This window comes from Eptatretus burgeri, chromosome 12 (assembly GCF_056783735.1).
Source record: "Eptatretus burgeri isolate ZD-2024b chromosome 12, Ebu_testis_v1, whole genome shotgun sequence".
NCBI lineage: Eukaryota > Metazoa > Chordata > Myxini > Myxiniformes > Myxinidae > Eptatretus > Eptatretus burgeri.
In genome coordinates, this window is record NC_140972.1 from 36127676 (window position 1) to 36135871 (window position 8196).

The 8196-nt window shown below is 44.3% G+C and overlaps 1 protein-coding gene across 4 annotated transcripts in view; it reads left to right on the top strand.

Annotated features, from left to right (window-relative positions):
- Positions 1-703: 703 nt before the first annotated feature.
- The window catches only part of LOC147015414 (E3 ubiquitin-protein ligase MARCHF3-like), a 223654-nt gene continuing 216161 nt past the window's right edge, over positions 704-8196 (top strand). The window contains exons 1-2 of one of the 4 annotated variants that reach the window (XM_085850146.1): positions 704-935; positions 3764-3808. The gene's annotated coding sequence lies outside the window, so the exon portion shown is untranslated. The remainder of the gene's footprint in view (positions 936-3763; positions 3809-8196) is intronic. The other 3 variants (XM_085850143.1, XM_085850147.1, XM_085850144.1) reach the window with 3 other exon arrangements.

Genomic DNA, 8196 nt, shown 5'->3' on the forward strand with positions numbered 1-8196 from the left:
TGCTTTATTGTTGAACTGTTTCCCGCTTCGCTTCGTCTTTTTCCCCCATTGAATCCCCATCTTGCTTCACGTAAAGGGTTGGTAGTGGGCTGAATACGCCCGATAATTAATCGAACCGTCGAGGTCGACGATAACACCGCTCGGTTATTCTGATAGTACGGAACGGGTCGCTTAAGTGGCCCGTGTCCGAAGTCGACCTGCGGCGAGGTGCGATCGCCCGGTCTACCCTCCGCGTGGGTACTTAGGTAGTTCGAATTTGGCGAGCAACCCTATCCCACGCGGGGGCTGATTGGCTCGATCGCGGTGAGACCGAAAGGTCCACCCGTGACTGGTTCCCGGCGTTAGTCCGAGAGGGTCACGACTGGATTGTCCGTCCGGTGGGCGACGTGCCGCGATTCGAGTTACGTGGCCGTCGCACGCCGGCGGGCGCGAAGACCGCAACAATATATATATATTTCTATATATATATATATATATATATATATCTGACTCTGATTGGCTGGAGTGCATTGTGATTTGCTCGTAAAAGGTTGATTTTTTGTTTTTAAAGAGCCCTGGGAGAGTGTTTTCCATTAGTTGACCCCAGTCACGACTCTATCGAATGGTGTCCCCTTTCAATACGAACTCCGGTTCACTGAACTTGTGTGCTTCCCTTCGATCCCATAAAAACACCAACTAAGACTATCCGCATCCATGGGTCACCCCTCACCCTCTACCCTCTTCCTCTTTTCCGATGCCCGTACCCCTCGTCTCTCCTAATCCTTCCATTCGTCTGTATATCATGATCCTCCTCCTTACCCCCTCTCACTGCCCGCAAACTCCGCCTCCTCTCTCCTCCCTCTTATTCTCTCTTCCTGTTCTCATTCCCTGCGTCCCGCACACCTGAAAAGGCTTTCAGGGACAATCCTTCAGCTGTGTCGAGGAGGCGCTCAAAGGTAAACCTGTGTTTCCTTCACCCCTCCTCCCCTCCTCCCCTCCCTCCCTCCCTCGTGAGGTGCTCGTGATGCTGTTCTATGGGTTGTTAAATATTTAGTGTTTAATGATGGACTTGATGGTCTGACTCCAGTGTGTAATGTACACACCATGTGTGTGCGCACCCAAACACTCAGTGTAGTCGGTCGTACCGAGTTGTTTGAAAATGGTCATGAAATCCATTGTGGATGTGGATGTGATGCACGCGGTGTGGAAATGTTCGCGTTCTTACATTTCAATGAGATGTGGATACGTGCTGAGTAAACTACGAGAACGAGTACTGGCGTGTGTAAACACAGTCCATGTACACAAGCACTTTGTGCTTGAGGTGTGTGTGTGTGTGTGTGTGTGTGTGTGTGCACTACGTGTGTAGTGTGTGTGTGTGTGTGTGTGTGCACTACGTGTGTAGTGTGTGTGTGTGTGTGTGCACTACGTGTGTAGTGTGTGTGCAGTGTATGTGTGTATGTGTGTGTGTGTGTGTGTGTGTGTGTGTGTGTGTGTCTGGGGGCGGTCCGTGTGTCTGTGTGTGTGTAGTACGTGTGTAGTGTGTGTGTGTGTGTGTGTGTGTGTGTGTGTGTGTGTGTGTGTGTGTGTGTGCGCGCATGCAAGTGAATTAATGTAGCAGGCATAACTGTAGAACGTGTGGCACTTGTGCATGTTCATTTTTATGTCCTTGTCGATCCGTGTGTATATCCTCTGTGTCTGCCGTTGTTCCTGTTCCATTTTATCAAGGTACACCATGAGTGTGTTCACTGAATGTCATTGTGTTTGTACACACCTGTGATACGTTGCATTACTTACCTAGCTTGAGCATCTCCCCATGCTCAGCACCGTTCTGCTATCGTGCTGTGCGTCATCGTTGTGTGATGTACGAGGGTGTCTCGATGTTGTGTGATGTCGTGCTGTGCGTGTGCTGTGCGGTGCGAACGATGTCCGATGTACGATGGAGGGTGAAAAAGATCATGCAATCCTGCTTGGGTGTGTTGCACCTGTATTCGTCTGTCTCACCCTTGAGAATTGTACTTGGTCACTCCATTGTATAAGTGCACAAGGTTGGTATTTTAAACTTCGCTCGTGTACTCACTCGTACTGTGAAAACGTCCCCATTCGTGACCTTGTATTCCAACACCTGGAGACACCCGTTGCACCATGAAGGAGCCAAAACAAGTGATGCAATGATTAATGGAAATCACAAATCGAACTTGACGAAGGACATTCGACAAAATGAAGAGGTGTACGACCACCATACATGATGAGCACTCCTTTGTTTTTTACTTCTGTGAATAACCATTGCATTCACATCGCTTCATGATGCCCCACATTCTCCATGAAGGATGTTGTCATGGTGATGAAGTTTTGTGGACACGTGAGGGTGCACTTGATTTTTCTATTTACCTGATTGCAGTTTCATGTACATGACTCTACCAAGAGGTTTACAATGTGTGCAACATGTACACACTGATAATTTGCCATCGGGTGCTTGTACGGCTACTCCTTCCAATGATGCCGTTCAGCAGACAATGCGGTCTTCATCAATATGGAGAACAATTTTCCCCAAAGGAATTGACACCAAGCTGGCTTCCACCCTGTATGATTGCACTACTGTTGAAGTATTTCAATGAAAACTAACAAGGATATATGAGGATCTATAGTACATGAAGGTGCCATTTGGACCATCGTGCATGTGCTACACCAACAGCAGATTCCATCACCCGTCCACACACAATCCACTTACAAGGTCAGGTCAGGTGTGGGAGCATGCACCAGAGAAGCGTGTCACTGCGTCCACTTTCCGCCATCCCACAGAGACTCCATCTCGCCATCCCCCAGGCAGATGCCTGGCCCATCCCCATTTCCTTGAGATGCCAATCAACCTGCAGCAACCACGAGGCACGTGGTCGGCCCATTGGCCTCTTCCATGCACGAGGCTCCTTCACTGAGAGAATCTGGTGAGCAGGATCAGCATCAGGAAAACGAGCCACATGTCCATACAGCTGCAGCTGACGCTCACGGACCATGCAGGTAACAAATCTCATTTGAGTCTTTCTCAGCAACCGCTCGTTGGAGACAAAGTCCGACCAGCGATAGCCAAGGATTCTCCGAAGAGACCTGGTTCCAAAGAGATTAAGTCTCCGTCTCAGATCCCTGGTCAGAGTCCAAGTCTCATATCTGTAGAGCAAGACTGGAGTCCTACCAACATCCCTCTCTCTTCAATGTATTGAGGTACCTATGGAATACCAATTTCGACCTATCTACTCTTTCTGCTGCCAATACCTTTCTTGGGAGATCATTCCATGCATTAACTGCTCTCTGAATGAAAGACCCTTGCCTTATTAATGTCCCCCCCTCTCCTCTTCTTGACTCTCAAGCTGTGGTCCCTGGTCCTATCACTGTCTATTCTACTGAAAAAACCTCTGCACTTATCTTGTCAATACCTTTCACGATCTTAAACATCACAATCACATCCCTTCTCGTAATCACCTCCTTTCTAATGTGTAAAGCCCTCTATTCTTTAGCCGCTCTTCATCGGTTAGTCGAATTAGGCTCGGAGTCAATCTCGTAGCTCGTACTGAATCCTCTCTATGGCAGCTATGTCCTCCAGATGTGGTGACCAAAACTATACACAATATTCCAGATGAGGCCTCACTAAATTCCCACACAGTGTTAACACTTCCTCTTTTAATTTATAATTTATCCACCTACGAAAATATTTTAAAACCCTGTTACCTTTGCCGATAGCTGCCTGGCACTGTGCTGCCTGCTAACCTCCCATATATATTACCACCCCCAGATCCTTCTCCTGTGTGACACGCTCCAAGACTTCCCCTTGCATGAGGTAATCCCTGTTTCATTATTCTACCCAACCGCAGCACCTTACATTTCCTTGTGTTAAATTACATGTAACAATATTCTGCCAAATCGATGAAAATATCAAGGTGTTCCTGAATCTGATCACTGCCCCCCTCCCCCCTTCTTTGCTATCTACGTTACCTCCAAGCTTTGCGTCATCTCCAAATTTAGAAAGCCAACTCTTAACCCCAATCTCCAAATCATTGATGTAAATGATGAATAATGATGGCCCTAATACTGATCCCTGAGGTACCGAACTAGTTACATCCTCCCAGCAAGACATCCTCCCACTCACAGCCACTCTTTGCTTCCTATCACTAAGCCAGTTTGTAATCCAATTAGCTACCTGATCAACCACTCCACAAGCACTCACTTTGACGAACAACCTCCGATGTGGTACCTCATCAAATGTCTTCTTAAAGTCCAGATATACAATGTCCACTGTTCTTTCCTCATCCACCCAGTCAGAAAGTGCTTCATAGAATTCCAACAAATTTGTTAAACATGACTTACAGTACCTTCAGTAAATCCATGGTGATTACATTTAATTGGTTTTAAATGATTCACATTGTTCCTTATCCCTTCCTGAATTGACATCTCCAACATCTTCCCCACTCTGAAGTCAAACTAACAGGTCTGTAGTTCCCCAATTATTCTCTAGAAACTTTCATCATGGTGTTACATTTCCTACTCCGTCATCCTCTGGTACCTGTCCTGACTCCAACGAGCTGTTTAACATATCTGCTAACACCACGCTTAGCTGCTCTGACACCTCCCTCAATACTCTTAGATGCATATTATCTGTCCCTGGAACTTTATCATCCCCTAGTTTTTTTTCCGAGCAGTTCCTTCACTTCCTCTACTCTTACTTCGATCTGTTATAAAAGCCCTTACTCACCCCCGAGATGGATGCTCTCAGCTTTTTGAAGTTCCCCTGACTGTTCTTGTGTAAATGTAAAACGATTTAATAAGCCTGCCATCTCACCCTCATCATCCACCAATTCTCCCCTGGTATTCCACAATCGGCCCACCCTGCTCTTAACCCTTTCCTTACCCGTTGTATACCTGAACAATGCCTTGTTGTTATGTTTAATATTCTTGGCTATGTCCTTTCATGTTCTCTGATGGCCTGCTGAGTTATGTTATTAACTCGTCTCTGTTTCCTCCTATATTGATGTTAGTCAGACTTGTCCTGTTGTTTTGTACTAAACAATAATGAATGCCTTATGCTAATGCTTAATTACACTGCATACGTCCCTGCTCAACCACCCTGGCGTATTTCTGTCTCCACCTTTACACGTAACTGGAATATACCTGCTCTGCACCCTCCACATTAGTTCCTTGAAGTTTGCCCATTTCTCCGATGCAGACTATCCATTCATTAAGTTTACCCAATCGAAAGTTCCCGAATCCCTTTTCATAATCTCAACGTTTGCTCTCCTAAAATCCAAGTCTCAGATCACTATACTGGACTTCACATATCAACAAAAGAGTTGCACTTACTACTTTGGAATCACTTGTCCCCAGATGTTTTCCCACCTCAACCCCCTCCTCGATATTGGGATCATTACATTCCATAACAGACCCACTGGCTCACGGGAAATCTCCCGACATCCAGACTGCCCAATTTGCCCCCGCACATTACCTAAAAATGTGCAAGATGGTCAACAATGTGGGATTGGCAGCATGCCTTGCCGGCAGTTTGGGCAGCTGCCTCAAATGACTATTTCCATAGGAGGATCGCTCTGAAAAAAATCCTGCACCAAAAATGCAATATTGCATCACGGTAATTGAGAGATGGCCACACTTACCGTGACCGCAAATCCCTGAGTGGGGTGGTTGGAGGTGTGTTTCTGAGGGAGGTGGAGGCAATTACCAGAGCAGTGAAACAGTGGAGAGGTTCTTAAGATATTAATTCAGAGTTAATTAGATGATAGGAATATTCTCCATGTCTCCTCTATAGTGCTCAGTAACTAATTTTAGTAAACAACTAAAATTGTTTCATACAGTACCTTGAATATATTCGCAATCAGATGGAAGCAAACAAGATGGCCAGCTTAGCATTCCGTCCACAGTAATGATCCCTTTCCACCACTAAATGAACCTTAACTTGGAATTTTTTTTTATTTTTCTGGAAATCCAAAAGAGATTGCTCTCATAGCTGAACCATATATAATGCCACTTTGATGATCTGTTTACGATGAATATCACATGAGATTATGTAACCAATTTGAAATGAAAAGGAGCATTTACCACCATTTTTCAGGCTTTTCTGTTCATTATTACAACTTTTACAATTCTATTATCATCCTGATTCCTATCATAAACCAAAACAAACCCCAAGAAAGAGAAATCAGAGATTACAGACCCTTGCCAGGACTTGTTTTGTGTGGCGTTTGTGTATTGTTGTATTACGTAATGCATCAGAGACATAATTAGAACTGCCACTTTATAACTGCTGGCAGTGATGACCGGGTACCAAGATGTCCCACTTTGATGCAACCTTGCTTTGATTGGACACCTGACCCTGACCCATAACGTTTTTTTTAATTTTTTTATTATTCAATGGAATTTAGAATGGGATTAAAAAAAAAATTCAACTCAATCAAATGGAAGACCAAATAGGTACATTCCTGCATTGGAGTAATCAGGAGGAACCCAAACAAGCAAAGATGAAGCCATCAGGAGGAACATGGATAGGATTCACATTTCAGCTGCTGCTCCTCTACCGTCGAAACCATCCAGATACAGCCAATGAGACTTATGTATTAAAAAATAAAAAACCCAGATCAAAAAAATTAAATAATTATGGCTGCCTGACCATGTATCTGTTTAAGTTGAAATTTACAATTTGTATTTCCCATCACCACTAGATCATAATTGTGAAGTCTCATGTTTATCGATGAAGTGCTTCAAGAGAAATTTAATTTTTTTTAATTTTCGTTTGATCCAACATGGCTGCCAGACCATGTGACCAATCAATTATTTGGAAACAACCTGGTATCCCCAAGGCTTGGGGAACATGTTTGTGAAGTTTACCTCAATCTATCCAGCTATTCTCAAGAAGAAGATTTTATAAGTTTTAATGTAAATCCAATATGGCTACCAAACCATGTGACCCATGATGTCATAGGCGTGAACGTTTTGTTCCTCATGGATAGGCGATCATACTTTTTAAGTTTCACCTCAATCTGTTCAGCCATTTCAGAGAAGATTTTTGAACGTTTAAAAAAAAACAAAGAAATGCCCGATTACATCATTAATATTTTTCTGTGGACCAATTTATCCTGAGATGAGCCTCAAAAATTTTCATACTGATCGATGTAGCATACTACGTATGCAATTATGACGTCATAATGAAGGCATCGAGACATCATCATCAAAAAAATCACACATTCCCCATAAGATGTACTTGCCATGTGCCAAGTATCAATTTTTTCCTTGGTGCGGTTTTGGAGATACGGAAGTCCAAAGTTTTTCCTTTTTTTTCCAGCATGGCTGCCACACCACGTGACCTCTGACGTCATAATTATCATTCAAACATTACACATGAGTAGTCGCTCCTTTGGTGAAAATTTTGTGTCCATCTGCCAAGCGGATGCAGTGAAAAACCGTACTCATGTTCTGTGCAGACAAACGAACAGACAAACAGACCCAAATGCAATATCCTCCTCCTCTGGTGAGGGTAATGAAACTATTCCCTTGCAAGGAACTCCAGTGCATGAGGAAGCCATTAAGCCTATGAAGCCTGGAAATTGTTGCCAACCAATGGTTGTTTATCTAGTCTTTAGTAGGACTCGGCCGGGTTTGGGTTTGAACCGCAAACCTCCCAGACTCATTGTGGAGACTCAGACTGGATGATCTATCCATTGTGCCACTGAGTCTGGTAAAAACAATAGGTTGTGCTCTTCCTCTCCTTAATTTGATCCTCATCTTCTGTAACAACTAACATGTCCTATAGTTATGGTTGCCTTTCATACCCGAAGATGGCTGTGCACACATGACATGCGACCACCTGGGCAGGTGAATTAATTTTCTGTGCGGGAGCTGAGCTGCTGCTCGCTCAAGAACCTCAGCCTGAAGCAGCAAGCGGTGCAACCTGGTGTTGAGGGATATCTGAGAAGACAAGACGCCTTGACTTCAATCAGTTTGGACAGAAATGCTGATGATAACTAGCCAACTCTTTGCAAAACACACGGGAGGATATTTTACATCCACCTACTAATGCTAGCAGACGGGACACCCAGCTTAGTTTCCTATCCGATGGACAGCACACTGTGTGATGCAATTCCCTGCCTGTAAAACACCAATCTGACAGTTTATATAGTCGTGTAAGTAAGTGAACCCAGACTTGAAAGCTTAAAAGCGAGTGTG